Consider the following 20,224-nt stretch of genomic DNA (forward strand, 5'->3'; position numbering starts at 1 on the left):
GAAGTCAAAGTTGTGACCTGATAAATTTCTTCCCTTAAACATTCCAACAAACACAGAGACTTGAAAAGATCCATAAACTACAAAATAAACACTTATTTATTGCAACTACTGGTTTACCAATAAATTATTATTATTATTATTATTTTTTGGTTTCCCGAGACAGGGTTTCTCTGTGGTTTTAGAGCCTGTCCTGGAACTAGCTCTTGTAGACCAGGCTGGTCTCGAACTCACAGAGATCCGCCTGCCTCTACCTCCCAAGTGCTGGGATTAAAGGCGTGCGCCACCACCGCCCGGCTAAATTATTTTTTCCAAAAGACAAATTCCATCTTCTTACTATAAAAGCCAAGAAGTCATAACTGAAAATAATGTGAGGAAACCACACTGCAGCACTGCATAAATTAGGTAGTGTGTGCTTGTAATCCTAGCACTCCAGAAGTAGAAGAAGGAACAGTAGATATATAAGGTCACCCTCAACTAAATAGCAAGTCTGAGATCACCCTGTGATGTATGAGACCAAGGAAGGAGGGAGGGAGAGAAGGAGGGAATGCAGCTGTTGAGGAAAGATGGATCAATGATTAAGAGTGTGTACTGCTCTGGCTGGGTGGTGATGGTACACACCTTTAATCCCAGCACTTGGGAGGCACAGGCAGGCAGATCTCCATGAGTTGCAGGCCAACCTGGTCTACAGGGCAAGTCCCAGGACAGCCACGGCTACACACAGAGAAACTCTGACTCAAACAAAACTAACTAACCAAACAAACACAAAAAGAATATATACTGCTCTTGCAGAAGATCCCAGTTCTGTTCCCAGAACTTAAAATGACAGTTCTCAACTCCAGCTCCAGGGAATCTGATGCCCTCTTCTGGCCTCCAAGGGCACCTGCACTCAGATGTACACACACACACACACACACACACACACACACACACACACACACTATACCCATAAATTAAAAATACAGTGGGTGAGGGGGAAAGAAGAGAAAGGTTAAGTCAGGTTATTTGTGTTCCAGTCTTGCCACACATCCCAAACCCCTGCCCCATTTTTAATTTGATTGACAGTCTTGGTAGTTAACATCATAATCATTTCAGAGAAAGTTGAAAATACTCCACTCAACTCCACAAATATTCAAAACTTCCAATGACTGAAAGGAGAACGTAGTCATCAAGAAAACATACAACTCTGAGCAGGGACATCATTAAATGTTTCAGGTTCCTGAGAAAAAACACATTTTGGGTATGTCAGTCAAAATGGGGTGTAGTGAGAGCACATGCTTTGGTTCACACAGACTTAGATCCAGAGTTAAAGCGAGTTAGTGACTCTGAGTTCCTGGAGACATCAGAATATCACAAATTTACTCAGAGATTATCATGAGGATTTACTAAAATGACAAATAAAAGTGCCTGCCATAATAATACATTGCTAATAAAATAACATAAACCTAAAATCTTTGGAAAATTGTGAACACATATTGTTTGACCCTAAGAATGTATCCACTCAGTTTCTGCTAGCTAAGCTTGTTGACGTCCATCCCTACTCCAGACCGCTTCTTCTCCTTTCTTTTTCTTGATTCCTCTTCATTAGATTCACTGCTACTCTTAGCTAGCCAGCCCTGTCAAGTTTCCACATCTTACTGCAAAGTGGGTGACACATCTAAATGTGTACCTCTCACATTGGGTTTTCAAGCCTCTGCCAATGGCCATTCGGATCAATCCCAACTGGCATTGGCCAACAGCCTGAATCACTGGGTCCTACACTCCAACCATATTTACTCAGCCCATGAAGCTATCTCAAACTCTGAGTTTTGACTTTGTTGTTTCTTCCTTCGGGAAGGGACTTCTCCAAGTCCGCATATTTTTGGCTTCTCCTTACCTTAGAGGTCACAGCTTAAACCTCATTCTCTGAGAACCCTTTTCTGACCTCTTCAGTCCACATTAACCCCTCTCAAATCATCATCATCTCCTCTTTATCCCATGTACTGATCAGTTTATTTGTTTACTGAATCCTCTCTACAATAAGCTCCATGAAAAAGACTTTTACTATCTACGTCATCTCTACATCCCTAACATACAGTATGGTAGCTGGAACAAAATGGATACTCAGTAATATTTGTTAAGGCTGGAAGGAAGATTATTAGACAAAGCACCTGCTGTACATGAGTGAGAACCTGAATTCAAATCCCCAGGTTCCACGTAAAAAAATCAGACACGGAAGTGTGCACCTGTAATCCAAGTGTTCCCTACATCAAGACAGGAGGAGGAGGAGACAGGTGAATCACCCCACAGAAGCTGCTGAGCCAGTTCGCCTAGCATATGCAGAGGCAAATAGATTCGACTCACTGATTCAACTAACACATTCTTACATTTTCTCTGTCTGTGCCTGTGTATCTCTCTGTGTCTCTCTTTGCCTCTCTTACACACACACATACAAAACTCCATAAAGATTAACTAAACAGCTGTTAAATGAATGAAGCATGGTGGCACACACCTGTAATCCCAGCACTGGGGAGGTGCAGACAGAATTTCAAGTTCCGGGCCAGCCTTAGCTATATTAGTAAAACCTTGTCTCAAATAAATAGTTATTGGATAAATAAAAAGTAAATTCCATTTCTGACATGTGAGACAGAGGTAAGCCCTGCCCTTCTTTCTCTTGACCAATGACTAACAGTAGAGGATGGCCCCCAAGGAAGAGATATAGATGAGGAAGATAAAAGGCTGAATGTCGACACCTGGGAAACACCCATAAATAAAGTCAGCCCAGCTCCCCCGCTGAAAACCATTAAATGCTGCTAGGAGCTCAGGAGGTTCCTAGTCCCAGGCATGCTCAGCCTTGAACTTCTTCCAGTGAGCCATATTGACTTCTGACCTTAAGTTTTGCAGCTGAAAGCAAGTCTTGACAGTACTGCTTTTGAACCTCACCAAGATTTGCCCAATAGCTGTACGTTACGAGATGGGGGGAGGGACGCTTAAAATTCCACTAAATGTGATTTAAATACACAAAATTTCCCATTTGTTTTCTTTTTAACTCGATCCCTATCCACTTTGGGCTAATTTAGGATTAATCAAACCCTTCTCTCCCCACTATACTCACAGTTGGCTCTCAGAAACCATAAGGTAACAGCTGGGCAGCAACAACCCCAGGCAGCAATGAATACTCACACTTGGAAGAAAGGACCCTAGTCCACTTAGGTCTAAAACCATAGAGTGAGTAACAAGCGGGTGGGGAAAAAGACAAAGAAAAGCACTTTCTCCCCAGAATTCAAAGTTTAATTCCTCTGAACAGAGCTGGCTGAGTTCATCAAGTCAAGGCTGCACACCAAGGTCATGGCCCCTGCCAAGATCATGTCAACTGTCTAGGTGCTTTCCTGTCACTCTCGCACACCCTCTTCCCTACAGCTTCCAGGGTCAGTCATATTCTTTTGTTTCCTTTCTCTATCTGCGTTCCTTTTTCTCAAGTCTCAAAATCTATATGTACATGGCTCTGACCCACTTGTCCCCAAACCCTTGAAAATAAGTTTCATGTGTAGTTCCAGCATTCCACAGGCTTCATTTTTTTTTTTTTAATTATTCCAGCAGAACAAGGTAAGTCTTGAGTAGCCAATGGAGAAGGGAGAAAGTCTGGTGTTAAATTTGTGCCAAAGAAACTTTCTGCCAACAAAGAGTAGGAGCCATGATTTTGCTGAGTATCAAGAATGAGGTTCTGAGAATACTATGTGCTACTGGACCCTGAACCTCACTAGCCTCTGAGAGCCTTCAGAAGTAACTGTCGAATATTTGGCCCTCCTCTGCAAAGTGTGGTTTTCTAGAGAGGAACAATCACCTTATTAAGTTAAAAGCAGTCTTATTTAAGAAGAACATCTGTGAGGCACCTACTCCCAGGTACTCCCCAGTCTGCTCCCCTGCCTGAGTTCAGCGGACCCATTAACTGGCACGGCTGGAATGACCTTTCCAGGCGATATTCCAGCAGGAGATAACAACAAAGCTTTGGTAGCACTAGAAGGAGATTTAAGGGACTTAAAACACACTGCTAAATTTGGCAGCAAAAGTTCCTGTTTCTTGCAGCTGGGAAAAGGAAATCTCTTTATAATTACACTGTAGATAATGGGCTATTCTTTTCTTTCTTTTTTTTTTTAAGACACAGATTAGAACCTCCCTATCCAGGTCTCCCACTACCAAGAGTGGTCAGTGCTGGGCAAGTGGCACCTATGGGTGGAATCAACAAGTTTCTTGGGAAGGAAAAGTGCCAGGGTTTGTCCTGATGCCATTTACTGTCTCAGTCATAGCCACTTGCTCAGATATCTGGCACTTTTCAATGCCTAGATCTCACCACCTCTGTCTCTACTCTCCATCAGCTCTCCCACTTCCCATCCTGCTCCTTTATACAGGGCTATGTCATGTCCCCACCCCAATGTCATATATGTGCTAGCACCCGCAGAGGATCTTCTCAGCCTGGAAAGTTCTTTGGTTTGGCCAGATTCCTCCACTTGACATATTTGTTTGTTTTGATTTGAAGGAGTGTCTTACAATATAGCCAGGCTAGCTTCAAACCCCTACCTCAGTCTCTCAAGTACTGAGATTACATGCCCCACCACCCATCACCCCCTGCTTTGGTTTCTCTCTCTCTCTCTCTCTCTCTCTCTCTCTCTCCTTTCCCCGAGACAAGAGTTTCTCCATGTAGCAGTTCTGGCTGTCCTGGAACTGGCTTTATAGACCAGGCTGGCCTCGAACTCACAGAGATCCACCTGCCTCTGCCTTCTAAGTGCTGGGATTAAAGCCATGCACCACTACCACCCAACTGTATTTCTCTTTTCTTAAGACAGAGTCTCTATGTGGCCCTGGCTGGCCTGGAATTTGCTGATAATGCTGGTCTCAAATTCACAGAGATGCCTGCTTATATCTCCCCAGTGATGGTACTAAAGGCTTGCACCACCACATCAGATTATGTATTTCTTTACCAAAAGCAAAATACAAAAGTTCTGATCTGTTGCTCATCAGGGAACTCTTTAAAGTGCCCTTGATATAAAGAAAGTGGATATCACAAAACCTGCAGATTAGTCACAAATATTGCTTGGAGTGATAAATACAAAAATAGCTAATGTTTTGTTCAGCAACAAGGTAGGACTAATTATGCTTTTAGATGTAGGCTTCATTACAACACTCTCACGTAAGTCTTTTACTGCCTCAGTTTGAGAGAACAGAAAGGCTGTGGACAAGCTAGGCAAGGTATCACAAAGAACCATGAATGTGGCTGAATTACCAGGTATTTGGAATTCAGTATGACTGGAGTCCAGGTTCCAACCATCATTCTGGTTGTATGGCTCTTTCTCTAACACATGCTATGTTTTTTGTCACCAACTGGTCACTCAAATGCTGACAGAGAGTCCTTCAGACACTACTAAAGTTTCTCCTTTTTATCGAAGATTGATTCATTCTTCAGAGCAAATCAAAAGTTGGTACTTGAAACACCTACTGATGAAAATATTACCAGCAGCACCAAGCAAACTCACATCTTTCTTACTAACTGGCAGGCTTCCTGCTTACTTTCTGCAATTGCTGCAAGCACTTATGTACCTTCTGAACATGAGAACAAGATTCCCAACTCCAAGTTTTAGGAACTAAGTAAAAACACTTAGAATCCAGTTGATGGGGGGAGGGGATATGATATAGAGTTAAATACTTTGCATTGGTATGGATACTAGTCTATTGATATTTAAGGCTGATTTTGTTACACTGTGTATATGTATTTCTGCTCTTGTTTAAGATATTATGTTTGTACAGTTTATTTAAAAATGTAATGTATAGTTAAGAAATATAGATTAATATATAGTTATATATAATAATCAAACTTTTAATTATGTTAGTTAGGTTTTCTAGATATAGAGAGATATAGAGAGATATATTTCAGTTAGGTAGATATTCTTCAACACTTCAAAGACCTACAGAAGATGGTATTTAAAATGTTTTAAGAACTTAGACTTTTCTCAACAGTGAAACATGTCTGCTTCTGGCAGTACTAATCTACTTCAAGAGGATGATGGGCAGCAAAGAGGCTCCCTATGGAGTTTGCTAGCCATTTGGATAAGAAATTGCTCTTGCCTGGACCACTTGATGGTATGCTGTATGAATTGGACATGTAGGACCCACAGAAAAATGACTGCTAAACTTTCCAAAAGACAGGATGGTCCTTTAGGGTTCCTGCTTCACAGAAGAAACTGCAAAACATTCTGCAGGATATAGAAGAAAGCAACTTTGCCATTACAAGGCAGAATAGATCTTCAAATCTCCTGCTTCATGAAAAAGTCTTTTGGCCTGTAGGCTGAAGATAGATGCCCCAACATTACAGAAGAACTTGGGGTGATTGTCCAGGCAGCAAGATGTCTCTGTCGATTCTAGTTTTGAAAGTTGCTTACAATGCACTTCCCGTTTACTTAGATAATATTATATCCTTCTGTTGTCTTTAAAGAGTAGAAGACAGACAGTTATAGTTTTCCTTAGCTATGATAAAGGATAAATTATATATAAAACTTTAGACTCACAAAGGATAGACGATGGAGTACTTTCCTTAATTCATCAAATGTAACTAGATTAAATATTGTAACTATAATTCTTGCTTGATAACTATTTTGTATATGTAATTTTACTATGTTAAAGTTAAAACCTTACTTTTCATTTAGACAGAAAAGGGAATATGATGTGGGATGTCCTTCTGTATATGTATTGCTTTTATTGAATAATGAATAAAGCTGTTTCAGTCAATGGCTTGGTAGAGTAAAATCAGGTGGGAAATCCAAACAGAGATATATAGAGAGAGTAGGCAGAGTCAAAGAGATGTCATGTAGCTGCCGAAGAAAAAGGATCCAAAATATTTCCAGTAAGCCACAGCCTTGTGGCAATACACAGATTAGGAGAAATGGGTTAATTCAAGATGCAAGAGCTAGCTAGAAATATGCCTGAGTCATTGGTCAAACAGTGTTGTAATTTAAAAAAAAAATCCAGTTAATGGGCTTAAAAGTTATTCAAATAATTTAAAAATATAAACTATACTTATGTTGGTCATTTGGGGAAATAAAATATACACTTAATTTTGTAGAATTTCAGAGCATCTATTTGGGAAACCAACACTGGCATTTAACAAGTCAAAATGTCAATGAGAACTCTTAATTCATCCCTTCTGCTTTCTAGAAGAGGAAACTGAAAGCCAGCTATCAGATAGGGCCAGAACTAAAACTCAGATATGCCAACTACAAGGCCAATGCATTCTTCTGCCATGTGTCAGTGGAAATGATCATAAGGAAAGGTCACCAACAGCAACAGCTGACATTTATTAGCCAGAACTATAACACTTATAAAAATGCCTTGAGATGAGTAAGATTACCCAAATTTACCTGTGATTATAGAGATAACTTTCCAGAAGTCCAAAGAGGGTAGTAAAAAGAGTCATACTACAACCTCCATCTCTCGCGTACCCCATCTCATCTCACACACCCCCACTGTACCACTCTAATCCCTCAACCCACCCTAACTCCCCTACTCCAACTTATACCACCCTTACCCCAAGCTGGCTGCAAAGCCTCCCCTACAAGTTGAGTTTGATAGAATACATGATTTGTATTTGGAGAGGTAAGGAGGGCTGGGCTCAAACCTGTGTCAGCAAGACAGGAGGGAGGGCAGGCTGCAAGGGGACTCCAATAGGAATCCAAGGAAGACCTGAGGAGCCCTGCCTGGGCTGGCCAGCAGAAAGGAGACAGGCAAAAGCAATTCTGAAAAGATCATTCCTGTGTAACAAGCAGGAAGGATCCACCAGAGCTGTTTTAAGACAGAACTACATGCTCACTGAGCAACATACACACACACACACACACACACACTCAAAATGATATATGAAATGTGTGCACACGTGTGTGTATATATATAATGTAACATATATATGTGTGTGTGTGTGTATATATATATATATATATATAAAATAACATATATATGAAGACCTCCTTGGCCAGACTTTCTCTTAACCCACTGCTGCTGCTGAGAACTACTCTATTCTCAGCCCCTTTGTTCAGGGCCTGTTGCTTGCTTCTAGATCTTTCTCCCATAGCCCTCAGTTTATTTTTTTTTTTCATATTCAAACAGTCCTCAAACAGTCCCAAAGGCAATCTCCAATTCACAGACAAACCTTCAGCCACAGCAGGCCTTGCAGAAGAAGAAACTGAAGTGATTTTGATGTGAGATTCCCCTCTGTATGCTGTGAATATGATTGGTTAATAAAGAAAGCTGGCCTGAGCCTATGGCAGGGTGGAGCAGAGGTAAGAGGGGAAGATGGAACTGAATGCTGGGAGAAAGAAGGGTGGAGTCAGGAGAAGCCATGAAGCCCTGCTGGAGCCAGACAAAACTTTAGCCACTCCTTTAAGAGAGGTTTTCCTGACTCAGTGGCAGCAGAAAAAAGCCAGCTTTCTGGGCCATGCTGCCAGCGCAACCTCTGGCTCTTTCAGGAGATGGTGCATTTGAATGGAGTTTGTGAGCAACGTGCTACGGCTTCCTTGGTGGCAGCATGTACCAGCTGTGTGCCTAGAGATGGGGCATTGTACGTGGCTCTCTGAGGCAGTGAGCAGCTCCACCATGCTGGGCTAGGTGGGGCAAGCAGAGAGTGCCGTATTTCCCCTAGCAATGGCACAGCTTAAGTTTTTAAGAAGCCATTAGCATTTTAAGAAGCCCTCCTGGACAGTAAAGAATTACAGATACACAACAGGTCAGATTCAGACATAAAAGACCTCTAAATGGGTCACAGTGTTGGATAAATGTACGTGGGCTTGGGAGAGAGAAGGAAAAAAAAGTAGAGCTAATGGACCAAGCAGTGATTTAATTAATACAGTTTCTGTGTGATTATTTTGGGGCTAAGTGGCCAGGAACGACTAAGCGGTCTTCTCACTACATGGCTTCAAGAGAAGCCCATAGTAACAGGCTTTGAAGCAGCTTTGTACTCTAATTGCATGTAATTTGCCCTTTCACAGGGACAATCTGAGAGAGGCCCAAATATTCAGTTATTGTAATCATTTCAGCAGGCCCCACAACAGTGTATGCATTATATCAGAGCCAAAAAAAAGTAAGAGAAGGAATCATTATAGAAACTCTTCAATACAGTAGTCAAGGCTCACTGAACACCTCCTCTCCCTACAAAACAAAACAATACCACACAGATGTTTTCTAGGGTCCCAGGTTAGAAAAAGACTCTGGGATTTCTCTAATCAACTCAGTGTTATATAGAATGACAACATATCCCCCTAAAACAGACACTACTTATTCAAACAGAGGATCACTGTGCTTCCCCTCTAGCAGAAAGAGATGCCCCTTTCTCCCTTCCTCTAACAGAAGTCACATTAATGCAAGCTTTCCCACAGGCTCTGAAGAGAAATCTGCCTATTATATTACGCCAGATGGCCAATGCAGCCCCTCATGCCCTCTAAAACAAGGTCCCTGTAACTCAAAGAACTCAATTATCTGTAGCTTCTTCCCCCAGGCCCCAAGCCAACATGGAGGCACAAAAGGGAAGTTGAGCCAGGTTCTAGGAGGCTGCTGCTAGCCTCAGAACTGTGTTACCTTTGCTTGGTTGCCTTAGCAAACTTTCTTGGATGTAGCAGTGAAAATCTGAAGTTGCTAGGATGAATGACAGCTAAGAGCCCAGTTTCCAACAGGTACTCAGGCCTATTTCCCTCAGAGGCCAGTTCACCTGCCCAAAGTGGTTCTGAGTGTCAGATGCAGGGGAAGTTAGGGCATGTCTCTGAATTGCAGATCACCAGTGATGCCATGATACTTGAAGTCTGCTGCCTCCCCAAAGCTGTTCTCCCAGCCCAGGGAAAGGGGCAGGCCAGCAGAACTAAAGATGCCCTTGGCCTTGTTCTCCAAAGATTTCCAAGTTTCAAGTTCCTTGGTGACTGATTATCCTTTCTGGAGTTTGGGAGTCCTGAGGGAAAGTATACAGGAAGGGGAGCAGAGGAAGGGGGGGAGAGAGGGAGGAGAACAGGAATGTTACTGTTTAATCCTTAAGGAACATAGAGGGATCCAATCTGTGACTCAGCTCTGGGAAGCTGAAGGACTGGGAAGAAAGGAACAGCTGCAGTACAATTTAAGCTATGCACAACTTCTTCAGCCTGGGAGGCCACAACAACGTGTCCAATCTAAACTCTTCTTTGCAACTTCACCTTGAAGCCTGAGAAGCCACCTAGGAGAGCTACATTGTTTGATTCAAGAAAAAAAAAAGAACCTGTTCTATGCCTGTTCTCCCCAGATGCCATGCCAAGTCATAGCTGGCAGGTATTCCCCTATCTTACAATAAAGGCTGAGGGTATTGGTGGAGTAACCTAGTATGCCATATACCCTATAGGCTCACTGAAGACAGAGGAAAACTTAGGACATCCTTGCTTGGTGTTTCCCTACCCTTCTACTTCATTCCTTGGCACAATTCCAGGATATAACAAGTTTCTGCCCCTGGAATTCCCACTTCCTTTTTTTTTCTTCCCCTGAGCCAAGCCTTACAAGCTACTTAAAGAGCTGCCTGGCTCCGTATGAGGCTTTCTGAGCAGTAACATTTCCTACCAGTTATAAGCCTATCTTTCAAACCCAGAGCTGAAGAGACTGGCCCCTCTGCCCACTCAAGACAGTTTTCCCAGAGAAGCCCAGCGGGACCAGGGTCTGTCTTACAACCACTAAAATGTGTGATGCCACCACTGTGTGAAGCTGTGAATGTGGATTGGAAAAGAGAAAGGTCTCTTGGGACTCCTCTCTACACTAAACCTCCAGGAAGCTCTGTCTCTCAAGTGTCTCTGAAGGATCATTTGTGCGGCCCAAAGTCTACCATGAGCATCACCTTTCATTTCCTTAAACGTCTCAAAGAAGACTTGTGAGTTTTTTCTCACTGCAATTTCCTAATGCATCTGAGTAAAAAGTGCATTATAAATAAGGGAGCCAGAAGAAAGAGGCTAAGTGACTTTCCAGAGAAGTCAGACCATTCCTCAAGCTTCATTCTCTATCATAATACATAATATAGACTTGTTTACAACTAACTGCTTTCATGGAAGCCATTCCATTTGCTTTCTCTCAACAACAGTGTAGTTGTTACCATTATTTCCATCTCACTGCTAATAATCTGAAGTTCCTATTAGCTAAGGGCTTCCCAGCGAGCAGCAGACCCTCACAGGTACCATCATCAGACGCAGACATCTGTTCATCACAACTCCACCTTTAATCCCAGCCCACAGGCCACACTCCTCCAAGCAAAGGATCTCTAGAGAAGGCAGAATTAACTTTGGAAGTAGCCTACCCGAGGTCCAGGGGCCACGCAGTTCACACTGGCAGTCCCTCGGGTCCCAACACTGGTGCATACAGTGTTGCACACACACACGGGTAACCAGCCAGAGTCAGGGTTACAGAGCCAGTGCTTGTACTGGCAAGCTGACCCGAAGTTAATCAGAAGGCCCCCTCATTGTTTGCTAGGACACAAAAGGCACACTGTTCAGAAAGTTCAAGAAGGAAAAACCAAAGAGCCAGGAACAACAGCTGTTCCCTGGCCCCACTGAGAAACCAAAAGCTTCTACAAAGTTCCCTGAGGCCAGAGTAAGCTGAAGTAGAAGTACATCTCTTGAGGGGTTTCCTGCAGGGAGGGTCTGCAGCACTTATCCTCCTCCTAACACTACAGACGACCTAGCTACTTCATCACCTACAGAACAACCTTTCTGGGAGGGTTTCCTTTCCCGTGTCACACAGAGTTCACACGTCACTCCTCTTCATGTCGCTAGGTCAGAACAAGGTTGTTTTTGTTTTTGTTTTTTTTTCCTGAAATTTAGGACAAGGCATATACAATGTGGACAGTACGTGCCCTGGGATTTGGTTAAAATATGAGCCAAAGGGATGATCCAGCAGAAGCATAGTCCCTTATAGTTCCTAGCAGCTGCAGCACTAAGAGAGCCCTCTGCAACATTTGGACTAGACAGATATCTGCAAGTCCCCAAACCCCAAGGAAGTCCCCTCTTCCACAACTCAAGAAAATCTGTAATGAGCATCATTAAGGGGAGGGGGCATTTCCTGTTTCTAAAGCTACTTCATAAAGAGTGCAAGGCTCCAGCTCAGACACTGCTGAGATAGTCTGTCTCTCTGTCCTGCTAACTGCTCCCGGGAGACTTGGAACTCGCTGCAGACTCTTCACTGAGCCTCATTATTAGCTCGTCCGATTGCTGCCGTTACAGGTGAGACACAGTGGCATGGGGACTACAGGGCAGACAGCACTGGTAGAGCCAACCGAGCGGCTCACAAGTTTTCATGTAAGAACTACAGCAGTGCTGCGGTGATGAGAACTCACTTTCCTTTAGAAGCCTTTCTGTGAAAATATCCAGTGGCTCCGTGCTAAATAAAAGCAGAGCAAAGCCTGAAGAGCTATGATTCAGCCAGAGTGAGATTAACTAGATTCGCAAAGTCAAGAAAACTGGCTGTCTCCCTCCTCCTCCTCCCAGAGCTAATAGGATCCAACTGTTGGAACATGACATCATTTTCGACCCCCAAACCTTGAGTGAAGAGCACAGACACAGGCCTGCCACAAACAGCCCAAGACTCAGAGTAAGAGACTCAGAGTGCCCTTACCTGGTAGTCAGGGTGATTTCTTGCCCACTCCATTCTCCGCAGAGGCTGGCTCACACACACCACAGTCACTTAGGGAGCCCAGGACCCCCAGATCCACCGGCTTAAGCTCCAGAACCTGCTGCGAGCTTCCCACAAACTCCTTCCTCTGACCTTTCAAGACACTCCTTCCAGCCAAGTGAGCAGAGCTAGCACAGCGAGCCAGTCAGGCCGGTTGTCATGGAGACCCTGTCCTCTTAGGCTGTACACAGGCTTGCTCTCACTCAACTAGGCGCTCTCCCTCAACCCGGAACCCTGGGCGCTAGCACGCGCACGTACATGCGTGCACGCACTTACACATATTCCCTGAGTTCTAGATGGCCTCGAAACAGCACTGTCTTTTGATCGGCTCAATTTAAGCATGCATTCCACTCCTCCTACCTCCCTTCCCGTCAACCAGGAGCCCAGGACTGTTCCTGGGAACTTGCTGCAACAACCCGGACGGGAGAAGGGTGAGGACAGTGAGTGGACTTGTTTTTCTCCCCTCTAGTGTCTCAGTTTTTATAACTCGGAAGAATCCCTGCCAAGGGGGAGGGAGCTAGCTGAAGACTTGGAGGGGAAGCAAGCTCTTCCTCTGGATCCTACAGCAGTAGCTGAATGCGAAGGAGGGACACTGATGCATGGTGCCTCTACTTGTTTGTTCGCTTTGGGATTTTCCGGCAGCAACTGGGGCGGAAATACCTCTCACATCCCAGAAGCTGGCCTGAACAGGCCTCTCAGGTTACCTTGTTGCCTGTTCAGGTCGTGGAGATGGCTTTAACCAATACAGGATCCCATGGTACTAGTGCAGAGCCTAAGCAGTCTCGTCTTCCTGCAATCGAGAAGAAACAAACTAGATCAGGACTAGGAAGAACTCTGGGCAAGTCTACAGTCACAACCAGGGCATCAGAGACAATACCAACAGCCTCCTCACCGCCCAACACAAGAGCCGTCCAAGTCCAGGCCTCGGGTGAGCAGCTGTACCAGTGTCAGCACAGGACCTGGGACACAGAGGCTCTTTTAGCACCCCCCCCCCCAGTGTATACTCTTCCTTGGACACTGCTTAACACTGTCTTAGATAATTATTTTTGTTTGATCCTCTTAACTGTTTGAAACACACTGGTCAGATAGGTTAGCTACCATTTAACAGATGGGATCATTGAGGCCCAGAGAGATCTGATATCTGACCTACAGTTACATAATTAGTCAGGAAAAGAACTAAGAGTAGAGAGCAATCAAGGGTCTCCTAAAGTTATAGACTTTGCTATAAAAAGTACAAGGAAACCTGATCTTGAAAACCATACAGTTTTCTGATAACCACAAGTATGAGCTTCCAAGGGAAAGTGGAGACTTTTTCTGAGTCCTGGTGAGGTACATCTATTGGCCACCCCTCCAGCCTGAAGACTCGATGATATGCAGAATATCTGCTGCAAATCAGAGAGAAACTTCCCTGCCCTACCACCACATGCTACCGTACATCTTCTCAAGTCTGGTTCATTTGTTATCTCTCCAATGAAGGAGGCCTGAAAGTTAGAACTGTGTTATTACACTAAGTTAACACATTTTAAAGACTATCAAAAGCAAAGATAAAATTATTTGCTCCCATTTACTGAACCAGAAAATAACAAATCCAAAAACAGTATCCAAGCCTTTCAACTCTCCAGCATACATTAAGTAGAAGAGTTACCAAGAACACTTGAGCAGAAATCACAAGACCTTGACAATGTCTGACCTCATCACCAACTGGACACCTGCCACTGAGCCAGCTTCCTGACCTTATAGTTTCTACACATACATCTTATCACTGGGGTAGTGGGGTGGGAGGTACCAAGATGCTATTCTCGTTAAAACCCTCAAATCAGGCACTTACATAAGAACTTCACTCATAGCCTGAAATGGTTAATACCCCTCGACCACTAGATAATAAATATATTTTCAGATAGAATTATTTGGAATTGGTAAATGGATTGCATGTGGGAAGGTAAGGAGGCTGATGAGGATAAAGACAATGAGGCCCAAGGAGAACATTTTCCAGTGTTCAAAATAACACTAGGGAGGTCCTGATGGAATCCTTAATGCGCATCCCTTACAGAATTCCTTGTGATTCTGATTCACCTCCAGCATACTACAAAATTCTCAAAACCAGATTTTGGTTGGCCTGAATTTAAATCATAAATACATGCAGAAGATTATGTAGGAAACATGTCACAAAACCCAAGAAGAAATGACAGATCCTAAGTGGCCATGGGCCCCAGAATCCCAAATCTGCAAAAGAAGAAAAGCATCACCAAATGTCAGCTTCTCTTTCCTCTTAGACACAACAAGCATCTCTCTGCTTTTCTTCTGAACCCAAAGAATACACATTTGCCTTGTCTCCAAACCCAGATGAGGCAAGCTTACCTCTTTTTACAATGAGATAAAATTCATGGTATAATAGTAATACCAACTAAATTTTATTGGGACCCTACCGCATGCCAGGCATACTTTTAAACAGCACTAGTCAAGCTACTGAAGCAGAAACACAGTCACAGAGGTAATCCAAACTTTAAAAGCCCTAAAAGCAGACACACAACACAAGCCATGCTCCCCCTAGTGGCACACTGGAGTTACAGGGGTGCCTTGTCCTCAGAAGGAAGAGACAAAGTTAAGGGCCTGAACGTGGGAAGACCAGAACCCTTGCTTCAGTGATGTTGCTGTATGTAAGTTCCTAGAATTGGACAGAAGCAAGACCAGCTAACTTCCTCTGCTGCCTCTGCACGACTGGATCCAGATCGGGCCAGCTTGACTTCTCCCGAAGGTGGGGGATTTTACAGACCCATGTTTTCTGCCAGGAATGGTGGGATCACGCTTGTAATACCAGCTACTCAGAAGGCAGAGGCAAGAGAACTGCAATGTCAAGGCCTGTCTGGAATACAGAGCAAATCCAAGTATAGTCTAAGCAATTCACTGAAAACTTGTCTCAAAAAATAAGAGCTATGGGGATGGGAGAGATGGCTCTGTGGTTAAGAGCTTTAGCAGAGGAACTAGATTTGGTTCCCAGCACCCATGTGATAGCTTACAATCATCCACAACTCCAGTTCTAGGAGATCTGATACCCTCTTCTGATGTCTCTGGGCACCCGGCACACACATTTTGCACAAACACACACACAGGCAAATACACATAAATCTTTTTTTTTGGGGGGGGGGCGGTTTCGAGACAGGGTTTCTCTGTAGCTTTGGAGCCTGTCCTGGAACTAGCTCTTGTAGACCAGGCTGGCCTCGAACTCACAGAGATCCACCTGCCTCTGCCTCCCGAGTGCTGGGATTAAAGGCGTGCACCACCAACGCCTGGCCACATAAATCTTTTTTAAAAAATTAAAATAAGGACCAGTTGATGGTTCAGCAGGTAATGGAACTTCTCACCAAACCTACTAACTTAAGTTCAATCCCTGGGACCTATACGGTGGAAAGAGAAAACTGACTTCTGAAGTTGTCCTTATATATGGGTAAGTGCACATCATGACATGCACTTACCCATATACATACCACCCCCACACACACAAATAAATGTAATATTTTCAATAAAATACAAATAAAGTGTTTGGAAGAAAGCTCAACAGAACAGCACTTGCCAGACACATAAAGGCTCTAGATTTAATCCTACCACTATGGGGGAAAAGAATACACATACATGAGCCAGAAGCATGGGAGACGTCTCCAGTCTCTTTCTCTTCCCACTGCAATCCTTTTCCAACTCCAAAATAATTCTACTTAAAAACTTCCTATCTGTCTCCCTTCTCCCCACTCCCACTGCTACCTATCCTGCCTGCTAATTACTGCAGAAACTTAACTACCCTAGCTAGCTTCAACTCTTGCCCTCACCAAAAATAATGAAAACTCAAACTCAGTTTCTCATAAAAACACTCAACAATTAACACAGCAACCTTCTTTTGCAATTGGGTGGAGGTTTCTCCAAACACATCAAGCAAATCATCAGTCTAACAGCAAATATATGCCCTCCCCTATGATTCTGACACTTTCCTAGGGACCACCAAACCCATGAAGCTCAGTCCTTGATGAGACTTGCTCTCTATCACTTTAGAAACCAATTGCTAGAATCAGATTGTTTTGTCTGTGCTTCTGACAAAACATGTATAAATCTAAATCAGAATTTCCAAAACTACATCCTTGGCTTTAATGAATTTGCTAGTGATAGGTTAGCCATAAAACTTCAAGAAACACTTAGACCTACTAGTTTATTATAAACAGTATTGCAGATGAAAGAGAAGCATAGGGTTGGGTATGGGGAGTGTGCAGGGCTTCCAAGTCCTCTCGACAAATGTAAGTGTTCAGCTCCACTACAGCTCTCAAAACCCAGTCCTCTGGGGTTTTATGAAATATTCAGCATATATATTGATACAACAGATTGTGTCATTAGTCACTGGTAACAAACTTAACTTTCACCCACATCCCCCTTTCTCGGGAGTAAGGCCAAAAGTTACAGCCTTCTAAACATAAGCAGTCTTTATCTTGAGGACATCCAGGAGTCCTCGGTCGCCAAGCATTTAAAAAAAAAAAAACAGAAAAAAAAAAGATATATCCTGCTTTGGAGATTCCAAAGGATTTTAGGAGTTGTCTGCCAGGAAACAGAAGGAAGACCAAATATACATTCCACAGCATCACGCCCTCACAAATCCATTCTCCACACAGCTGTCTGAAGCCCCTTTTGACACAGGATCATGTCATTTCCTGCCTAACACACTTCATTGCTTTCCAGAGCACTCGGGATGAAATCTAGGTTCTAACCAAGACCTACAAGGACCGAGCATGATCCTTCTCTTCCCTTCTCTCAGCATACTTCCTCCTTCCCCTCTGAGCACAGGATATGTTAGTTCACTGAAAATGTCACATAAGTTTTTCCAGGCTGTCTAGCTTAGCCTGGGACCCCACCCCCAGTCTTTGCTCAGATGACTCTTATCTTGCCTCAACATGACTGTCATCTCCTGACTTCCACAGTCCTCCAAGTCTAAACACAGCTCCTTCAGCTCCTTGTACTTCAAGAAGCACTCATTTTCCTTCAAAGCACTCATTAGGATTTGTAATTGTGCTTTTATGCAGTTATTTGCTTAATATGAGAGCGGGAACCTAGATAATTCTCCTACCACAGTCCCTGTACTTGACAAACGGCCCAGCACAGAACAAGCGCTCAAAAACCAGCTTCAGAATCAGTGTGTAAAAACTCTTCCTATTCCATGTCACTCGTTGCATTTTGTCTAGACTTACAAACTATAATTATATTTCTTTTCCCTCATATGCCTTGCCTATGGGCTTAACCAAAAGTTCCTGTCAAGTCTCCCCGTGGTTTGTTTCCCAGAACTTTCCTGGTAAGGTCACTCTTCTAGGGATCACTCTAGGGTTTTATAGCTTCTCTCATTACTGAAGTGCCCACTCATAGGCTCTCCATTATCACTGTATCTCTGCCAAGCCACGTAAGCTGCATGAATGGTGCAGTTCTCAAAACAGCAAATTCTCTGGGGTCAGCTTTATCCAGAGACCAAACACTGTCTTCTCCCTTCCACTGTGTAGGCTTACCATGCAGATAAAAATATAATTTCTGAATTTATTTAGCCAAGGACAACTATGAATGTGGTCCAGCACAAAACTGCAAACTTACTTAAAACACAAGGGGATGTTGTTATTGCTGTTGTTGTTTTTGTAATCTGATTGTACAATCCTCAAGCATGAACTTTGTGACCTAAAGTCATGTCAGGATGTCAAAAGATTGGACACTGAAAAAATATGTATATGCATATGTATGTATAGATATATATTTATGTACTATTACAGTTTGAAGACATGAAATGTAAGTTTGAAGCAGGAAATTCTGTCACTAAAAAGAAATTTATTAAAAACTGTTGTGTGGGGGTGGGGAACTTGCAGAGATGGCTGAGCAGTTAAGAGCATATATTGGCCAGGTGGTGGTGTGTACGTCTTTAATCCCAGGACTCAGGAGGCAGAGGCAGGCAGATCTCTGTGAGTTCGAGGCCAGCCTGGTCTACAAGAGCTAGTTCCAGGACAGGCTCCAAAGCTACAGAGAAACCCTGTCTCGAAAAACAACCAACCAAACAAACAAAAGCCATATATGCTCTTCCATAGGACCAAAGTTTGGTTTCCAGCATCCAAATCAAGTGACTCACAACCCTCTGTTACTCAAGTTCCATGGGAGCCAACACATCTGGCCTCCACGGAAACCTGTACATACATGTACATACTACTTCTATACAGGGGTACACATAATTAAAAATAAAAACAAATTTTTTAAAAAAGAAAGAAAATTACTGTATAAGAAAAATAATTAATTATTAAATAAAAGCAACAACTAATTGTATGATTGGATCTATTGTCTATTACAAGATAACACTGTGTCCAAAATATGAATTCCTATCTCATATATTTTCACTCAACAGTTAACAGTGAAGGATCAATGTATCTCCAAGTCATACCTCCCGTGCTGCCTCCACCCCACTGTGGGCATAACCACAGCACACCATGACACTACATATAATCGGTGCTTTAAGACTGCCCACACCTTTCTCTCCCACTCTCTATCGCTCATGGTGTTACTTCACCTGGCTGCCTTTCCTTCCCACGCTCACAAAAACACTACTGCCTTCAAGGCCCACCTCAAGGACACCTCCTTTGTGAAATGATTCTCCATCACTGATGTGGGAAGTCCTTCTGTGTATGTGTTGCTTTTATTGATTAATAAAGAAGCTGCCTTGGCCTGTGATAGGGCAAAGTAGAGCTAGGCAGGGAAAACTAAACTGAATGATGGGAGAAAGAAGGCAGAGTAGGAGGGACGCCATGTAGCCACCAGAGGGGAAAGATGCAAAGCTAAACCTCATAGTAAAATATAAAATAATGGAAATGGGTTAATTCTAGATGTTAGAGCTAGCTAGCAATACACTTAAGTGACTGGCCAAGCAGTGATTTAAATAATATAGTTTCTGTGTGATCATTTCGGGAGTCTGGGCAGCCAGGAAACGAACAAGCAGCCTCCTACTACACATCTCTCAGCAGAATTTGTCTCTGCGGGCCCACAGCAGCCTAGGGATGCCTATCCTATGTTATATGTAGCACTTTATCATCATGACCTGCGCACCTGTCTCCAAACAGGTGCAAGGACTTTAGCAGCTCCCTCATCGTGGCAATCAATGTGTGAGGGATGAATGGAAAAATGTAAAGACTCGCCAGATAAGCAAAAGGAAGCAGCGTTCTGCACAGCAATGAATTTTAGATGAGCCTACCCTGTACACAAAGAGAATACATATGCACTTATACTTTATAGAGGATATGATAGAATCTATATTGGGTCACTAATGTATAGCATTTTCTTTTATCTCTCTTTGCATTTATTTGTTTTTACTTTTTGTTTACATATTTATTTTTTAAATTATTTATGAATGTTTTGCATGCACATATGTCTGTGCACCATGTGCCTGTAGAGGCCAGAAGAGGCTATCAAATGTCCTGTGAACCACCCTATGAGTACCAGGAATAGGACTCAAGTCTTCAGCAAGAGTAGCTAGTGTACTTAACCAATG

The 20,224-nt window shown here is 43.2% G+C and overlaps 1 protein-coding gene across 6 annotated transcripts in view; it reads right to left on the reverse strand.

Moving 5' to 3' along the window:
* Positions 1 to 20,224, reverse strand: part of Dennd2b (DENN domain containing 2B) — a 185,185-nt gene that overhangs the window by 91,971 nt on the left and 72,990 nt on the right. For 2 of the 6 annotated variants that reach the window (XM_075971844.1, XM_075971843.1), the window contains exon 2: positions 13,386 to 13,471. The exons of 2 other annotated variants lie outside the window; for them this stretch is intronic. The gene's annotated coding sequence lies outside the window, so the exon portion shown is untranslated. Of the gene's footprint in view, positions 1 to 12,624; positions 12,930 to 13,385; positions 13,472 to 20,224 lie in introns of those variants that run through there. 2 more of the 6 variants (XM_075971842.1, XM_075971846.1) reach the window with 2 other exon arrangements.

The sequence above is a fragment of the Microtus pennsylvanicus genome, chromosome 5, assembly GCF_037038515.1.
Source record: "Microtus pennsylvanicus isolate mMicPen1 chromosome 5, mMicPen1.hap1, whole genome shotgun sequence".
In the NCBI taxonomy this organism is placed as follows: domain Eukaryota; kingdom Metazoa; phylum Chordata; class Mammalia; order Rodentia; family Cricetidae; genus Microtus; species Microtus pennsylvanicus.